The sequence below is a fragment of the Rana temporaria genome, chromosome 5 (genome assembly GCF_905171775.1).
Source record: "Rana temporaria chromosome 5, aRanTem1.1, whole genome shotgun sequence".
Classification (NCBI taxonomy): Eukaryota; Metazoa; Chordata; class Amphibia; order Anura; family Ranidae; genus Rana; species Rana temporaria.
In genome coordinates, this window is record NC_053493.1 from 176,669,300 (window position 1) to 176,689,921 (window position 20,622).

General features: G+C 41.9%; 1 protein-coding gene across 1 annotated transcript in view; it reads right to left on the reverse strand.

Moving 5' to 3' along the window:
- The window catches only part of LOC120940503 (terminal nucleotidyltransferase 4B-like), a 1,128,146-nt gene that overhangs the window by 486,165 nt on the left and 621,359 nt on the right, over nucleotides 1–20,622 (reverse strand). The window lies entirely within an intron of this gene.

The following is a 20,622-nucleotide window of genomic DNA, read 5'->3' on the forward strand; positions in this document are numbered from 1 at the left end:
AAAACAACCTTTCTTCACGTGCTTACCTGTATGTTACAGTGCAGAGTCCCTGCAACTGTCGCACACTTCCTTCTTTGCTTTCCTGCCATCCTCACCTCATCTACCACACATCCTTTTCTGCTCTCTTGCCCTTGGCCACCCCTTTTTTATACCAGGAAATGCGAGACGCTGGTACAAAAAAGTGTCTCTGTACTTATTTAAATTGGCTTTACTGAATGCTCATGTGCTATACAGAGCTTCAGGACAGACTGGATACTTCCTTCAATTCCAGGATGAGATCATCACAGAACTCCTGTATCCAGGCGGTTCTGCACCTCACCATTCCCAACGAAATGCAGTAAGCTGAATGCATGAGAGGCATTTTCCTTTTGTCCTCGAGAGTACCCCTGCCCAACGAGCCCCCCAAAGAAAATGTAATGACTGTAGAAAGCGTGGATATAGGCGTGACACCCGTTATTATTGTCCCCACTGTCCTGACAATCCTGGTCTTTGCATTGGGAAATATTTTAAACGCTACCATACACTAGTGAAGTTTTAGCATAGGGTACATCATTTCACAGGCTAGGACACACTTGCACAGGATCTCCCAAGATGCCATCGTATTTTGAGAGACCCAAACCTGGAACCGAAAAGTTGAACAGTTACAAAACAAATGTTAAAAAACAAATAAAAAATAAACGTAAAAAAAATATATATAAAAAAAATAAAATAGTTGTTTTATTGTTCTCTCCCTCTCTATTCTCTCTCTTTTTTTACTGTATTCTATTCTGCAATGTTTTATTATGTTTTATCATGCTTGCTTTTCAGGTATGCAATTTTTTTTATACTTTACTGTTTTCAGGTACGCCATACAGCTGTTGCACGGATTTATCTCTACAGCAACAACGTTCGCTCCCACGATACAAAAAGCCGTGACTCCAACGCTGTAGGAGGTGATTTCACCACCACCTTCAGGCTTTCCAAGGGTGTAATTTTTTTATTTCACTTCTCACAGTTTCAGAGGCCATGGAATGCCCAGATGGCACAACACCCCCCCCCCTAATTGACCCCATTTTGGAACATAGACACCCCAAGCAATTTGCTGAGAGGTATGGTGAGTTTTGCAGATCTCGCTTTTTGTCAAAGTTTTGAAAATTGAAAAAAGAAAAAATAAATTTTTATTTTCTTTCTTTTTTTTTTCAAAAACAAATGAGCTGTAAAATACTCACCATAGAAAAAAGTAAAAATTGCGCCAGCCTGATGATATAATATTCAAGTCCTTTTTAAACCACAGAAACTAAATCAATGGTAAAAGTCCATGCGATGTAACACTGGAAAGCTGGAACAGACAACACCCGGTGCACTGATGACAAAGTGATCCACCACCACACAGACTGAGGCTTACCAGAAATAAACCAATCAACAGCGTTAATAGTGGTCTCAGCAGATATCCAGAGTGTAACCCCAAGCCAGGATGAGATGTGCAGCATAGATCATAACAATCATATATCCACAGAGGGATGAAACAGACTTGACGCAGACAAATCCTCTTAGGCTTTTCCGGAAACTCATCACCATGTCATATAAGAAGAGAACTTCACATAGTGTATTACGTCCAAACGACAAATTTATTAAAAGGTAAAAACCTACTTACAGCGATGAAGCTAAAACAGGCGTGTAAAAACAGATGCCGGCCGGCATAAACAGGAGCCCTTCCTCCTCGTGAGAAGACGGTGACGTCACTGCACGCCGTTGATCCAGATGCGTTTCGTCATAAAATGACGTTTTCAATGGGGATGGGCTCTGCAGTGATCCACCGCTATAAATAGCCAGACCTCGCTTTGACCGCCAGGAACCGGAAGTACCAGAATCGCCATTTTGAAAATGGGAAAAATACCTGGTAACTATATACAGAACTAAAGAAAGGGTAAAAAAAAAGGATAAAAAATCTATGGAAGACTAAAGGCAGGGAGAAAGCTCCCTAGCGGGACATAAATAAAAAACATTACGTGTTTAAAATTGAATTCTAAACCGAAACGTGAATATGTTCAATATAAAAACAAATGATGTATGTAACATGTGCCGTGACGAACACAAGCATCCAGTCCCCCTCCTGAACGGAGATGGAACTTCATGCCAGTGATAATAAATTAATTAGCCAATATATAAATATTTAACTAAAAAATATGTGTCAAAACTCAAATGCTACAGTCTAGAAAAGACTTTAATAACATATTGAGTCCATAGAGTTTATATATATATGTGATAATTATAGTGAAAAACATAATTGTGATAAAAACATAATGGAAACATGATCAGATCAACCCCCGTTTCCATATAAAGAAATATATGTGTATATATTATATGTTGCCATATAATAGATAAGTGAAAAAATATATTAGTGAGAAAAAATATATGAATAAAAATAAAGTAAAATTAAAATTGAAAAAGTGTGTTATTAATTAATTTGAGTGAAAAATATATACAGTGAAAAATTATTTAATGTGAATTGATACAAAAATGTATCCATGGTGCCAACAAATGTATATGTTTCTTAGAAACAAAGAAATTAGGAAAATAATATAAAAATTTATATTTATACAAATATGTATAAATACATGCATACATAAAATCCCGTCCTGGTGAGGTCAAAAAGAGGCTGGTATAAAAAATCAAAATAAATTGTAAACATTTAAAACAATAATATATACCATACACCATCACCAAAAGACCTCAAGCATTGTTTATAAATGCTTTAACATCGGTGTCTATGTTAAGACCATGGGGTGTATAGCATTTGAGGCGATGTATCCAGGCCATTTCTAGCCTGGATATATCCCTCACTAAAGAGCTACCCCTCCAATTAGGCCTAAATTTATCGATGCCTAGAAACAATGTATTAGATGGGTCTTTTTTGTGCTTTAAAAGATAGTGCTTTGACACTGAATGGTTCTCAAAACCCGTAATAATATTTGTAATGTGTTCGTTTAAACGAACACGTAATGGTCGTTTAGTACGGCCCACATATTGTAGGCCGCACGGACATTGTAATAAATAGACCACTCCTGTAGTCTCACAGGTAATGAAGGGCTTTATGAGGTGTTCCTTCCTAGTGACAGTGGACTCAAAAACCGTTGTGCGTCTACTTCTGCACGAGTTTGTAGAACAAACCCTACACCTTCTGCACTGGTAAAAACCTGTTAGTTGGTTGAAAAAAGTATTTAGACCATTTTGAGGGGGGTTTAAAATATTCGGTGCAATCCGATTGCGTAAAGAGGGTGCACCTCTAAAAATTACCCTTGGTTTATCGGGCAGAAGTCCCTTAAGGACAGGGTCATTCTTTGCCAAATGCCAATGTTCCGGTTCCTGGCGGTCAAAGCGAAGTCTGGCTATTTATAGCGGTGGATCACTGCAGAGCCCATCCCCATTGAAAACGTCATTTTATGACGAAACGCGTCTGGGTCAACGGCGTGCAGTGACGTCACCGCGTTCTCACGAGGAGGAAGGGCACCTGTTTATGCCGGCCGGCATCTGTTTTTACACGCCTGTTTTAGCTTCATCGCTGTAAGTAGGTTTTTACCTTTTAATAAATTTGTCGTTTGGACGTAATACACTATGTGAAGTTCTCTTCTTATATGACATGGTGATGAGTTTCCGGAAAAGCCTAAGAGGATTTGTCTGCATCAAGTCTGTTTAATCCCTCCGTGGATATATGATTGTTATGATCTATGCTGCACATCTCATCCTGGCTTGGGGTTACACTCTGGATATCTGCCGAGACCACTATTAACGCTGTTGATTGGTTTATTTCTGGTAAGCCTCAGTCTGTGTGGTGGTGGATCACTTTGTCATCAGTGCACCGGGTGTTGTCTGTTCCAGCTTTCCAGTGTTACATCGCATGGACTTTTACCATTGATTTAGTTTCTGTGGTTTAAAAAGGACTTGAATATTATATCATCAGGCTGGCGCAATTTTTACTTTTTTCTATTATTTTGTGTTAGATCACGCTATTGCTGCCTCCTATTTATTCAGTTAATACTTATTTTGTTTGGTTAGCGCAATTTTTTTCTTCCCAAAAATACTCACCATGCCTCTCAGCAAATAATTTGGGGTGTCTACTTACCAAAATGGGGTCATTTGGGGGGGGTTTGTGCTATTTTGGCATTTTATGGCCTTCAAAACTGTGATGGGTAGTGAGGAGTAAAATCAAAAATTTGCTCCCTTAGAAATCCTGAAGGCGGTGTTGGTTTTTGGGGCCCTATACGCGGCTAGGCTTCCAAAAAGTCCCACACATGTGGTATCCCCATACTCATGAGAAGCAGCAAAATTTATTTTATGGTGCAATTCCACATATAACCATGGCATGTGTGAGCAATGTATCATTTAGTGACAACTTTTTGTAAAAAAATAAAAATAAAAATGTAATTATTCAATCACTTGGGACAAAAAAAAAATATTCAATGGGCTCAACATGCCTCTCAGCAATTTCCCTGGGGTGTCTACTTTCCAAAAATTGGGTCATTTGGGGGGGGGGTTGGACTGCCCTGCCATTTTAGCACCTCAAGAAATGAGATAGGCAATCAGAAATTAAAAGCTGTGTAAATTCCAGAAAATGTACCCTAGTTTGTAGACACTATAACTTTTGCGAAAACCTATATACGCTTATTGACTTTTTTTTTTTACTGAAGACATGTGGCTGAATACATTTTGGCCTAAATGTATGACTGAAATTGAGTTTATTCGATTTTTCTTATAACAAAAAATTTCATTTTTTTAAAAATTTGTCTTTTTCCGTTTATATCGCAAAAAATAAAAATCACAGAGGCAATCAAATACCATTAAAATAAAGCTCTATTTGTGGGAAGAAAAGGACGCAAATTTTGTTTGGGTACAACATTGCATGGAAAATGTGAGGGAGGGGGCGCTATGTCTTACAAAATGGTAAACATATATAACCGTGAGATAAACATAGTGATGAATAAATAATAGTCCATATATGAGAACATCCAAGTATGTGCTTGTGAAAAAATAAAAAATTAAAAGTGACAAATAAATAATAAATATGAAAAAATTGGTGAAAATCTATGTATACAACAAATGTTCACAAAAGTCCATAAAAATGATTTTTTCCTTTAAGTGAGATCTGTGTCTGGAGAAAAAGCAGTTGAAGCCTCCACCAAAAGAAGCCTCCACCAAAAGTGTTGCCCCCCTGCGAGGGGCAACACTATTACTTTATGCATTATTGATTCTGAAACACTTATTTCTAAACATATGTCCCCCGTTGTCTGCACTTTTACACATGCATTGTGCCCTATAATGGGCTTATCTACTGATTACAGAGCTTATAAAACACCTGATCTGGTTGATTTACTGTTTTTAATTCATCATTTTTAATTCATCATTTTCAGTTCATCCATGCAGATCCGATTTGTTTTAAAACATATGTATTATAGTTTAATTGTACTCCACACTGGTATCGTGTATGATAGTAGCTCACGAACCTAGTGCTGATATAAGCTATATAGTTAAACTAACACGTTACTGCATGGAATGTTGTGCTATGTCCGTTTAATCCAATGCCCACCATGGAAACTATAATTACCCAGGGATTCTCTGCTAAAATGACTCGTCTGTAAGGGATCCCCCATTGATACTATGATTGGATATCGCCGTTAAGTGGGAGGGTTTCCATGGTGACGCTGGCTATATTAACCATCAGTAGCGGTATGCGTGCACCCGCTTCAGAAGACGTAAGAGAACGAAACGTGCGTAAAGCGGATACACGCACGCCTGCACGCACTTCCTGGATCAACCAGCTGATCATCTGGTGGAACGCACGCCGTTCCCATGCTGGCTCTGATCTTTACCAGTGGAGATAGTGCTGTGCAGGGAAGCTTGACACTATACAGATAACTGTCTGCTTGCTTTCACAAGCATTCTATCTGGCCCCTGTTTTAGTTTATTTTTACTTTTTATTTTTATAGTGCATTTTATTTTATGTTTTTATGCCCATATACATTTGTATATACTGTTTCAGTATAAGCCTATGGCTGTACTAATAAAAGCCTACTCCCTGAAATTTGAACCTACTACTCTATGAGACCCTTTTTTCCTTTTGGAGGAATTTGGCCACCTAGGACCTTTTGGCACCAGCTGGACTATAGGATCTATCTGGAGAGCGAGGACCCGAGTCGGTTGGATATATTCTACATTCATGCACTTTACCCCTGCAGGGGTGAGTGTTTCTGGTGAGTAGGGACCCAGGAGGGGGAGCACCGGACCCACTTCGCATCACTGCACTACTGCATACTGTGATCACCTACCTGCTTGGAAAGTCACATGCTCACCTATTATCACCATTGATACATCACTTGGACTGCTGTCACTTTATTTAAATATTGGTTTATCTACACAGACTGTTGCTATTTAGGTCCAATACTTTTTGCATATTTTTTTATATATATATTTTTTGGATATATTTTTTCATTACTGGACACTCTTTGGACAAGAATCCAGCATTCGTGCTGTTTGTTAACACTTTATATTATTTTCATTCAACGTTTATCATATTTATTTGCATTTTTGCACCAATTGATGTTATGTGTTGCATGGGGTTCTAACAACACCCATGTCATTTATTCTACCGTTGGTACATCACTTACTAACACTAGGAGGCACTATATTCTAGACACTATAATCACACATGTTGTTGAGGTCAATATAGTCTGTATCATACCACCTCTGAGTATTACCAGCCTCCATATAGACAGCGCCACTACCCCCACACCATTGCCAATATATTTCCTGTATCCTCTAGGGGATCACATTCTTGGGGGGGCTGCAGTCTCATATTTCTATCCCTATTTTATGTTTGGTTTTTAATACTGTCACATATTTCCATTTAGTGTTTCCTAAGCGCGGCTACTTTTTATTCACCAAAAGAATAACGTTCACCCGACGTGAATAAATAGATTGGCTCCTTACCAACTTGAGTGGACCCTTTAGTTAAAAAGAGGTCAAATCAGCTTTGTTACACAATTGTAACCATGGAATATGCAGGAAAAGGACATCCCAATCGACAATAAGGCAGGTAGCAGATCTCACATCCCATCGAAAAATGCAAAAGAAAGGTCGCAATAGTATATTATCCTTTATTAAAAGCAATATAAAATAACAGGACAGCCAAATGGCCTCTTACTTGATAAGGTGCCAAAGTCCCGGCACTGAGGCTACTGCGCGTGTAATCGATTGCATCGAATGTTGTAAAGAGCAGGGTCCGCGTGTGTCTCTGTAGGTGGCGTGCGTTCCAGCTCTCCCACCAGGACCCGGAAGTAGCGTGCGTCAGCGTAACCAGTATGCGCCTCGACGTACGTTTCGATGTGAAATCGTCATCAGGAAGCGTCACTGGTCACGCATCGAATGGGTTTAAATAGCCCTGTGACGAATCTAAGTGGTTGGAATGGGACCAATCGTAGCCTCAGTTCCGGTCTCAAGCTCAAACATTAAAACTTTATTGAACAAACAGAGTAAATGACACTGAAATACTCTGTGATAAATGATAACAATATTAAAACGAAATAAAAATAGGATAATATCCTATATGTATCATAAAGGAATATATTAAACTTTATCTTAATATGGGAAAACCCATTGATAAAATATATAATTTTAAAATAAGTTTTTTAAAATTGTTTCTAAAATCATGTATACTGGTACTGTGTATAATACAACAACAAACACATAGAAACTCAATGCTAATAAATGGTATTATTCATTGCTGAGAAAGCAATTGAGGTCTAGTTCGATGTTTAGACCCAACGGCTGCATTGTTTGTAAACAATGCAGCCATTTGGTCTCATTCTGGGAAACTTCTTGGGTGAGATTTGTCCCCCTCCAATGTGTGGAAATCTTATCAATACCATAAAAAATAAGCAGGCTAGGATCTCTGTTATGGCATTCATCAAAATGCCGAGAAACACTATGATTTGGAAATCCTTTAATAATGTTTGCCACGTGTTCATTGATCCTGATTTTTAATTCCCTGGTGGTTCTGCCCACGTATTGTAATGAACAGGGACACTCGAGAACATATGTAACGTATCTCGAGTGGCAGGTGATCAAAGGTTTTATGGTGAATTCTTGTTGACTTACATTGGATTTGAATTTTAATTTCTTCTTACCATGTCTATTTGTGGTTTTACATGATCTGCACCTCGTGCAGTAGAAAAAACCGGGACTGTCAAGAAACGTGAGAGGCTTTTTGGGGGGGTCTGGAACATTGGGAGATATAATGTTACGAAGACCTGGGGCTCTCCTATAAATAAATCTAGGATTGGCAGGTAAATTTTGGCCAAATCGTTGTCCTTTAGTAAAATAGGCCAATATTTCTTAAAAACTTTTTCTACATTTTTATAGTCACGATGAAACCCTGATATAAATGGAAGGTCACTCTGATAGGCTTTCTTAGGTTTAGAAGTCAATAAAGATTTTCTATCCATCTCAGATACCTGGTGTTTGACAACTGATAATTGATTTTTATCATACCCCTTTTCAGAGAACTTTTCACTTAATAGTTCTGCCTGGATTTTGAAATCTGAAAGTTGGTCGCAATTGCGCCGAAGCCTCATGAACTGGCCCTTGGGGATGGCTCTCAACCACTGAGGATGGTGGCAGCTAGATAATGGGACATATCCATTTCGGTCGGTGGTTTTAAAGTACGTTTTAGTGCTAATAAAATTTCCCTTTTTCACTAATGTAAGATCTAGGTAGTTGACATTCGTAAGACTTGACTCTGCTGTGAATCTAAGACCGTAAGAATTGTCATTCATATCAAGCAAAAAGACGTTAAGTGATGTAATTGAACCATCCCATAACAATATAATATCGTCTATGTATCTTTTATAATACAATAGCGATACATTGTTATCTTTGTATATGGTTTCTTCTTCCCATTTCATAAGAACTAAATTCGCTACACTAGGGGCATAGCGAGCCCCCATCGAGACCCCTTTTATTTGCTTAAAGTATTTCTCCATGGCCCAAAAATAATTATTACTCATGGCTAGCTGTAAGCCTTCAACTAGGTATTGGACCTGAGTAGCTGGGAATATGGAACTTCCTTCTAAGGCCAATGATACCGCTATAATGGCATCAGATTGTTTGATGTTGGTGTACAGTGACTCAATGTCGACTGTCACCATCCATGTTCCTTGGTTCACTGTTATAGTAGACAGAGAGTTGATAAGCTCTCTGCTATCTTTAAGATAGGATCGGCCCTTTACTACTAGTGGCTGAAGGAATAGATCGAGATACTCCCCCACTCTGGAGTAAAGGGCACCGATCCCACTTACAATGGGTCGGCCAGGAGGATGGGTCTTATTTTTGTGTATCTTTGGCAGGATATAGAGTACTGGTGTTCGTGGCGCTTTAGGTATAAGGTAAAGAGCTTCTTTGGTGGTAAGTATGGATAGACTAAGGCCCCATACACACCATAGAATCTATCCGCAGATAAATCCCATCAAATGGGTTTCTGCGGATAGATCCTATGGTGTGTACACTCCGTCGGATATTTATCCGCAGATAAATCTCCTCTGGGATGGATTCCAGCAGATCGGATATTTGCTGACATGCTCAACAAATCCATCTGCTGGAATCCATTCCAACGGATGGATCCGCTCGTCTGTACAGACTTACCGGATCCATCCGTCCAAAGGGGTTCCCCGCACGCGTCGTAATGATTTGACGCATGCGTGGAATTCCTTATATGACAGCGTCGCGCCGTCGCCGCGTCATAATAGCGGCGACGGCGCGACACGTCATCGGCAGAGGATTTCAGCGGGGATTTCAATGCGATGGTGTGTACACGCCATCGCATAGAAATCTTCTGAAATCCTCGAGAGGATTTATCCGCGGATACGGTCCGCTGGACCGTATCTGCGGATAAATCCTCTCGTGTGTATGGGGCCTGACTCCTTTTTCAACCCAGGTAGATAATTCTTCTTTGAGTTTTGACAATGGGTCACCTGATAGTGGTAAATAGGTGTCACTATCATTTAGAAGCCGTTGGACTTCATTATAGTAGCTGTCTTTAGTCAAAACGACTACCCCCAATCCTAGATTTATTTATAGGAGAGCCCCAGGTCTTCGTAACATTATATCTCCCAATGTTCCAGACCCCCCCAAAAAGCCTCTCACGTTTCTTGACAGTCCCGTTTTTTTCTACTGCACGAGGTGCAGATCATGTAAAACCACAAATAGACATGGTAAGAAGAAATTAAAATTCAAATCCAATGTAAGTCAACAAGAATTCACCATAAAACCTTTGATCACCTGCCACTCGAGATACGTTACATATGTTCTCGAGTGTCCCTGTTCATTACAATACGTGGGCAGAACCACCAGGGAATTAAAAATCAGGATCAATGAACACGTGGCAAACATTATTAAAGGATTTCCAAATCATAGTGTTTCTCGGCATTTTGATGAATGCCATAACAGAGATCCTAGCCTGCTTATTTTTTATGGTATTGATAAGATTTCCACACATTGGAGGGGGACAAATCTCACCCAAGAAGTTTCCCAGAATGAGACCAAATGGCTGCATTGTTTACAAACAATGCAGCCGTTGGGTCTAAACATCGAACTAGACCTCAATTGCTTTCTCAGCAATGAATAATACCATTTATTAGCATTGAGTTTCTATGTGTTTGTTGTTGTATTATGCACAGTACCAGTATACATGATTTTAGAAACAATTTTAAAAAACTTATTTTAAAATTATATATTTTATCAATGGGTTTTCCCATATTAAGATAAAGTTTAATATATTCCTTTATGATACATATAGGATATTATCCTATTTTTATTTCGTTTTAATATTATCATTTATCACAGAGTATTTCAGTGTCATTTACTCTGTTTGTTCAATAAAGTTTTAATGTTTGAGCTTGAGACCGGAACTGAGGCTACGATTGGTCCCATTCCAACCACTTAGATTCGTCACAGGGCTATTTAGACCCATTCGATGCGTGACCAGTGACGCTTCCTGATGACGATTTCACATCGAAACGTACGTCGAGGCGCATACTGGTTACGCTGACGCACGCTACTTCCGGGTCCTGGTGGGAGAGCTGGAACGCACGCCACCTACAGAGACACACGCGGACCCTGCTCTTTACAACATTCGATGCAATCGATTACACGCGCAGTAGCCTCAGTGCCAGGACTTTGGCACCTTATCAAGTAAGAGGCCATTTGGCTGTCCTGTTATTTTATATTGCTTTTAATAAAGGATAATATACTATTGCGACCTTTCTTTTGCATTTTTCGATGGGATGTGAGATCTGCTACCTGCCTTATTGTCGATTGGGATGTCCTTTTCCTGCATATTCCATGGTTACAATTGTGTAACAAAGCTGATTTGACCTCTTTTTAACTAAAGGGTCCACTCAAGTTGGTAAGGAGCCAATCTATTTATTCACGTCGGGTGAACGTTATTCTTTTGGTGGAGGCTTCAACTGCTTTTTCTCCAGACACAGATCTCACTTAAAGGAAAAAATCATTTTTATGGACTTTTGTGAACATTTGTTGTATACATAGATTTTCACCAATTTTTTCATATTTATTATTTATTTGTCACTTTAAATTTTTTATTTTTTCACAAGCACATACTTGGATGTTCTCATATATGGACTATTATTTATTCATCACTATGTTTATCTCACGGTTATATATGTTTACCATTTTGTAAGACATAGCGCCCCCTCCCTCACATTTTCCATATTGCTTCAGTCACCTGAATTTGGGGAGCAGCTGTATATTTGTTATTTTTATTATTTTTCTTAATTGTAATTGATTTTGGCCCTGCCTCCAAGCAGGTCCAACCGTGGCGCACAGATTTTCCTACCTACAACATTGCATGACCACGCAATTACCAGTTAAAGCAGCGCAGTACCAAATTGTAATAACACCTTGGGTCCTTAACCTGCATAATGGTCCGGGTCTTAAGTGGTTAATAAACATTTCTGCAAATATTGTGGGGCCTTAAAAATCAGTAGCACCCTTCTTTTTATTCTACTGGCCCTGTGCTTTCTGAAAATGTATGGTTTTGGGGGGTCTTTTAGAAACTCTGGAAGCTATAAAAGGTGCCAACAATTTCGGCCATGACTGTAGCCAAGTCTGCTACTGCTGCTTGGACTAGTTTGAGATATTGGTCTGGATCTTGCACTGGTGTGAGAAAATCAAGACAATACACAGGTACTTAACAAGGACAATACACGTGCACTCGCTGACCAACGTGCACTCACTGGTGCTGGATGGAATCCTGAACTAACCTCAGGGAAAAAAGACAGAGAAAAGATGAGTGACCCGTGTGCCACTAAAGATGAATGGAACCACCTCATTTACATCAGTATTTTTTATCTCTAGTGGACTGCCCTAGCCCATTACCAACCTGAGATTGTGGACCATTTAACTATTCACCTTTGAAATGGAAATCCTCACCCACCAGGGAGGCTTCTCAGTTGCCTTGGAAAACCTCAACCTTTGTTGCACCTCACGCAGGTACTAGGGATATAGCCCACTCTGCTTAATGGTCACTGCTACCCCTTTAAATTCAGTATTTTTATGAACTGACACAGGTGAACACCCAGCAGCATTTTCATACTCATTAGTAAGCACCCGATTCAGTTTTAATACCTGCCTCCCAGTAATACAGGGCACTACATGGACACACCCCTCAAAATCCAGATAGACGGTCTCACCCACATCACAGCAAACAGTATTGCCACAAGTCTCTTTAATGACCATTAGAAGCCCCAGTCGTTGATTCAGTAAATAAGAATATAAGGCATTTATTGTTTGCCATTTGAACTTATTTTTCTGTCCCAATAGATCAGCAGTGAAGTTTCCCCAAGTGATACGCAGTTTTAGATACACAATAATTGTTCTAGGGGTACTGGATTTGCCTAGTGGAGGATACCATAAACACACTTGTTTGTTCTGGTAATTAGGTCTTGTGACGGACCCCGTACTGAAGACAAGTATGTCCGATGTATAAGCTTCCCTTGCCCAGTACCAGCACGATCCTAGATCCCTTAGCCCACCCAGTCACTTGTCGAGACATCAGTGTAGGGTGGTAGGAAACAAAATACTGTTTATTCAAACAGGTACAAAGAGATATACACTCCAGGGACAATCTCCCTTTCTTTGCATAATGACCCAGGGTGGGGTAAAACTACATTCAGTAACAAAAGACCCACAGGCAGTGGCGGCTGGTGCTCAAAATCTTTGGGGGGGCGCAAACAAACAAACAAAAAAAAAAAACAAATGCAGCTACTGTGCCCATCAAGTGCAACCGCTGCGCCAAGTGCAACCGCTGCACCATCAATTGCAACCGCTGCGCCATCAATTGCAACCGCTGCGCCATCAAACGCAGCCGCTGTGCCATTATCGCCATTGTGCCCATCAATTGTCACCACTGTGCCCATCAATTGTCGCCACTGTGCCCATCAATTGTCGCCACTGTGCCATGCCATTAAACACAGCCACTGTGCCATCAATTTTCGCCACTGTGCCCATTGTTGCCACTGTGCCATCAATTGTCACCACTGTGCCATGCCATCAAACACAGCCACTGTGCCATCAATTGTCGCCACTGTGCCCATTGTCGCCACTGTGCCATCAATTGTCACCACTGTGCCATGCCATCACACAGTCACTGTGCTATCAATTGTCGCCACTGTGCCCTGTAAAATGCTGCCACTGTGCCCTGTAAAATGCCCCCCCCCACCTGGCATTTACCTTTCTGGGGTCAGCCATCCTGCTTCTACCGTCCCTCAATGTCTTCTCCCGCCCTCGATGACGCTTCAGCCAGAACCGGTGAACCTAATTGGCTGAGACGCCCGTCAGTCTTATCCAAGGAATGCACCCCCCGTGCGTCCCTGGATAAGTATTTAGAAGCCTATTACAGCCTGAGGGCTGTAATCGGAAAGCCTATCAGAGCCGCTGGCTCTGATAGGCACTTCCACAGCCAACCAGCTGCCGTTATTCAGATGGCCGGCGCTCGCCAGGGGGGCAGCGATCAAAATAGTCGGCGGCAGCGGCAATACACAGATTCATACAATGCATGAATCTATGTATTGTATCAGTAGCGGTGCGGGGGCCAGAGGTAACTTGCACATAAGAGTTGCTGCATCAAGGCAACCATTGTTCCCAACTTGACATTCATGTGGGTGTATGTCCCTGAACTCGCCCTGTCTGCATTTGGGGCCATGCACCTACACCTGCATGGATGTCAAATCTGTCTTTGCAGTCTCTGTGTCCCAGAACACCCAACAACCCTATAAAAATAGCAATCTAATAAATATTTACACAAGTATTGTTGGGCTAAAATCAGTAGCACCTTTTTTATTCTACTGGTCACATGCCTTCATAAAATGTATGGTTTGGGGATCTTTAAAACCTTAAAGCTGTAAGTGAAAAATAAGTACCTCCAAAATGTTAGAGACATTTTTGCTTACGTTTTGATTTTTGCCATTTTGCCAGGGCGCAATTTAAAATTCACAAATATTTGTTATTTATTGACTCAATACATGTTAAGCCCTTACATTTAGTAGGAATTTAGCAGAAATGTTGTAAAACTTGCTGTGTTGGTAGCTGCGAATAACAATTCTATAGGACCTAAAAAAATAATAGCACCTTATTTTTAGTCTACAGGTCATGTGCTTTCAGAAAATATATATATATATTTTTTTTTTGGGGGGGGGGTGGGTCTTTCACATATTCTGAAAGCTGTAAGAAAAAAAGGAACATTTTCTGATTGAGACATTCGGATATTTACATTTTTGCATACAAAAGGGAGGAAAAAATTGTCTTTTTGTACTCACCGTAAAATCCTTTACTCTGTCGTCCATGGACGGACACAGCTCCTTAAATCTTGACAAGTGTGTTATGTTTCTGTTCACAGGCGAGGACTAGGCAGAAACATGCTAGATAATTAAACACATCTTACTTTAACAGAGTTGAACAGCCCCACCCAAGGGCGGTCCCTCCAGACATAACCCTCCTCCCCTGCAGTATGCAGCCTCAGTTCATAACAAGCAGTACAAACCTAAAAAGAAGGGGTGGGTGCTGTGTCCGTCCATAGACGACAGAGAAAAGGATTATACGATGAGTACAAAAAATCCTATTTTCTCTTATCGTCCATGGACGGACACAGCTCCTTAAATCTTGACAAGTGGGACTTCCCCAAGCAGTGTCAAAAACGAGGGGTGGGAACAGTATCAGTAAAACCAATTTAACTTCTCGTTTGAAGAGCTCCTCAACAGAGGAGTTGCAACTTTAACCAGCTGCCTGCAAAACCTTGCGGCTGAAAGAAGCATCAGAAAAAGCATGCACATTAACCTTGTAAAAATTTGGAAAAAGTGTGAATGGAGGACTAAGTCGCCACCTTGCACACCTGTGAGACAGACGCTTGATGTCGGAAAACCCAGGAAGCACTAATTGCCCTGGTCGAAAGTGCTGTGACCGGAAAGGGGGTGACCGCCCCCTAAGAGCATAGGCCTGCATGACGGTCTGCCTGATCCACCGAGAAATGGTGGATGACGAGACCGCCAGGCCCCTTTTGTGGACCTGACACCGACACAAAAAGTGCTTCAGATCTCCGAAACTGAGCCGTAGCAGGCAGGTACACCCACAAAGCGTGTACCATGCCTAAAGAATAAAGCGCAGTCTCCGTAGGATGAGCCGGCCGAGGACATATAGATGGAAGAACAAAGTTCTCATTCAGGTGAAAGGGCCAGACGCTTTAGAGCAGAAACGGCCACAGAAACATGGCCGCCCGCAATAGTAAACTGCGCCATAGCGTGGCCACAACAAAATGTCCGCCAATGGGAATTCATAATGGAAGCAGCAGGCAACAAAAAAAGGGCACTGGCGCAGAGAAAATGGTGGCTGTGAAGGATGCTTCAGTGTAATTCTCCCTGCTTGTTTAATGCTGTGTGTGTGTGTTAGAGGATTTCAGGTGTGACTCGCTCCTCTGCTAACAGGCTGTTGAATTGCTAATGACCCTTCCTCAGCCAGTCCTATTTCAAAGGGTAATTGATCTATTGTGTGTGAAGGAGACCTGTGTTTACTGTTTACTGTGATTAGAAGTGGCTCATGTTAATTATTCTGATTGCTTCATTGTGGTAATTATCTCTCCTATATGCGAGGCCAGGCTGTCTAGAATGTATTCGGTACAACTAGTAATTAACGTCACTGATGTCATTATCTAAAGAAATGTCTTCAGGGTCGACTCCGAATTGTCTGCCTATCATCTGTATGGAAGCCCCAGTGTGAGGGGGCGGAGATTGTCATTGTAACAGTTTTGTAAAATTACATATAAGCTGTGTGTTGTACCATTAAAGTCTGTCTTGTTCCAGCAGTAAGCTCTGACTCGTGTGTGGCTTATTGGGCGATCCCAGGAATATTCCTCCTTGTGGAATATTGGGTGATGTTCTTATGGAAGAAGGGAATATTTGACGGGGATATCATTCTAATACCGTCACAGTGGCATAATGCCACAATGTGACCAAGGCCTAAGGAGGCCCTTTGCAAGCAAATACACCCCCACTGAAAAAAAACACAGGCCAGACACCCCACAGCCAAATGAGCCCCCCCCACAGGTCCACCCTGGCATCAATAGACAGCAGAGGGAAATATGACAGAGCAGGGAAGGGAGAACAGGAGGACCCCAGATCCCCCATGCACAGCCGTACCAACCCGCCTAAGCGGGAGGGATTGTACTTACCCGTCCACGCGAGGACCGGCATCCAACCGCGTTGGAGGTAGCCGTCGGCCCGGTCCACTAAGTGAGACAACACCACAGCTCAGTCATATGTTGACCTCGGAACAGAAACTCACCGGCCACCCCAGGAGTCATGGGGTATGTCGTGGCAGACCCAGCCTCTTTGCAAAGGTGTGATCACACTCGTTGGCCAGACTGAGTAGACTACAAGGATCTATAATATCCAGCCTGTCTCTCAGCCGACAGTTGATAGAAGATTCTTTCATGAAAAAAAATTAAATTAAGTTTTCCCTCAGGGCGCTGGGCCCAAAGGGAGCCATACGTCCTCCTTGCTAGGCAGAAAGAAACTAAGGCTGCATACTGCAGGGAGGAGGGTTATGTCTGGAGGGACCACCTCCTGGTTGGGGCTGTTCAACTCTGTTAAAGTAACATTTATTATCCAACATGTTTCTGCTTAGTCCTCTCCTGTGAACAGGAACATAACCCACTTGTCAAGATTTAAAGGAGCTGTGTCCGTCCATGGTCGATAAGAGAAAAAGCAAATTGGACATAATGTCACACAAAACTCCAAAAATGGGCAGGTCAAAATTCTTGGCACCCTTAACTTAATATTTTCTTGCACACCCTTTGGAAAAAACAACTGAAATCAATCAGTCACTTCCTATAACCATCAATAAGCTTCTTACACCTCTCACCCGGAACTTTGGACCACTCTTCCTTTGCAAGCTGCTCCAGGTCTCTTATTGGAAAGGCACCTTTTCCCAACAGCAATTTTAAGATCTCTCCACAGGTGTTCAATGGGATTTAGATCTGGACTCATTGCTGGCCACTTGCCAGCGCTTTGTTGCCATCCATTTCTGGGAGCTTTTTGGTGTATGTTTGGGGTCATTGTCCTGCTGAAAGACCCAAGATCTCGGACACAAACCCAGCTTTCTGACACTGGGCTCTACAGTGCGACCCAAAATCCTTTGGTAATCCTCAGAATTCATGATGCCCTTCACACATTCAAGGCACCCAGTGCCAGAGGCAGCAAAACAACCCCAAAAAATTGAACCTCCACCATATTTCACTGTAGGTACTGTGTTCTTTTCTTTGTAGGCCTCATTCCATTTTCGGTAAACAGAATGATGTGCTTTACCAAAAAGCTCTATCTTGGTCTCATCTGTCCACAAGACGTTTTCCCAGAAGGATTTTGGCATACTGTAGTCTTGTTTTTTTTTATGTCTCTGTGTCAGCAGTGGGGTCCTCCTGGGTCTCCTGCCATAGTGTTTTATTTAATTTAAATGTCGACAGATAGTTTGCGCTGACACTCATGCTTCCTGAGCCTGCAGGACAGCTTGAATTTCTTTGGAACTTGTTTGGGGCTGCTTATTCATCATCCGGACTATCCTGCGTTGCAACCTTTCATACATTTTACAGTGCCATGGGTTGCAAACGTCTTGATAATGTTGCACACTGTGGACAAAGGCAAATCTAGATCTCTGGAGATGGACTTGTAACCTTGAGATTGTTGATATTTTTCCACAATTTTGGTTCTCAAGTCCTCAGACAGTTCTCTTCTCTTCTTTCTGTTGTCCATGCTTTGTGTGGCACACACAGACATACAATGCAAAGACTAAGTGAACTTCTCTCCTTTTTATCTGCTTTCAGGTGTGATTTGTATATTGCCCACACCTGTTACTCGCCCCAGGTGAGTTTAACCGCTTAACGACCGCCGCATGTACTTATACGTCGGCAAAATGGCACGGACAGGCAGAACGACGTGCCCGCACGTCGCTGCTTTTCCGCGGGTCGGGGGTCCGATCGGGACCCCCCGGTACATGCGGCGGGCAGTAAGCCTCAGGGAGCGATCCGGGATGAGGGCGCGGCTATTCGTTTCTAGCCACCCCCTCACGATCGCTCCCCGGAGCTGAAGAACGGGGAGAGCCGTATGTAAACACGGCTTCCCCGTACTTCACTGTGGCGGCTGCATCGATCATGTGATCCCTTTTATAGGGAGACACGATCGATGACGTCAGACCTACAGCCACACCCCCCTACAGTTGTAAACACACACTAGGTGAAACTAAACTCCTTCAGCGCCCCCCTGTGGTTAACTCCCAAACTGCAACTGTCATTTTCACAATAAACAATGCTATTTAAATGCATTTTTTGCTGTGAAAATGACAATGGTCCCAAAAATGTGTCAAAATTGTCCGAAGTGTCCGCCATAATGTCGCAGTCACGAAAAAAATCGCTGATCGCCGCCATTAGTAGTAAAAAAAAAAATTTTTATAAAAATGCAATAAAACTATCCCCTATTTTGTAAACGCTATAAATTTTGCGCAAACCAATCGATAAACGCTTATTGCGATTTATTTTACCAAAAATAGGTAGAAGAATACGTATTGGCCTAAACTGAGGAAAAAAAAATTGTATATATGTTTTTGGGGGATATTTATTATAGCAAAAAGTAAAAAATATTGATTTTTTTTCAAAATTGTCGCTCTATTTTTGTTTATAGGGCAAAAAATAAACACTGCAGAGGTGATCAAATACCACCAAAAGAAAGCTCTTTGTGGGAAATAAAGGACGTCAATTTTGTTTGGGAGCCACGTTGCACGACCGCGCAATTGTCTGTTAAAGCGACGCAGTGCCGAATCGCAAAACCTGGCCTGGGCATTTAGCTGCCTAAAGGTCCGGGGCTTAAGTGGTTAAAGGAGCATCACATGCTTGAAACAATCTCATTTATCCACAATTTTGAAAGGGTGCCAAGAGTTTTGACCAGCCCATTTTTTGAGTTTTGTGTGACATTAAGTTTAATTTGCTTTTTTCCTCCCTTTTTTGTTTTGTTCCAATACACATAAAGGGAATACACATGTGTATAGCAAAACATGTGTTACTGCAATACTTTTCTGTGAGAAATACTTAATTTTCTGCAACAATTTCTGGGGTGTCAACAATTTTGACCATGACTGTGTGACAAGTTCCTCACCTGCCGGAACGACATTTTAATGTTCATCCCGGCAGTGTCAGCCGAGCTACCATGGGTGGTCACTGATGCTGCAGCCTCCACAGGGTTTGCAGCCATTTTTCGGCTGCCACTGGTTCGCCGAAACTTGGCCCCAGAAATTATTTAAAATTTCTGCTTCGCCCAGTCTTCATCACTCTTTCATCTGTATCCCATCGTGGTAGCTGCCCAGGTCTGGGGCCACACTTGAACAGGACAGTGTTCTTCACCACGGACAATCAGGCCACAGCCGACATCAATAAAAGGTAGATCTAAGTCACTCCCCATCATGTCCTTCCTGCACAGGCTCACGCAGCTGTCACTCCGTCACCAGTTTAATATCTTCTGTAGACATATTCCAGGCAAATGCAAAATCAGAGCTGATGCGCTGTCCCGTTCCAACCTTACTTTTTTCCCAGCAAGAGCCTGGAGCCGACCCAACTATCCATGCCCTACCCTGGTCGTTGCCGTCGATGGACTAACTTAACTACTCCTTGGCACACAACATACTGAAGGCCTATGGCACTACTTGGAACACTAACCGCAATTTTTTGGCCCCTTGCCCCGGAGCAGCAATAGGCGACGTTAGACACGTCATAGCCTTCATATCGTATCGCCATACGCAGCTGGCCCTTTCTCACAATACTATCACTCTATACCTAGATGGCGTCCAGCATTTCCTGTCCTTGCAGGACCCCAGTAAACCATCAATATTCTAGCCCATGCAGTCAAGTCCCTCCTACAGGGCATACAGAAGCACCAACCCGTAGTCAGTGGCAAGCGCCTACCTTTCAAGAGTGCCCTCTTTAGGGACATGTCTGAAATCCTTACTCGTTCAGTTGGGGCTTTGCCCAGCCTAGTCATCCAA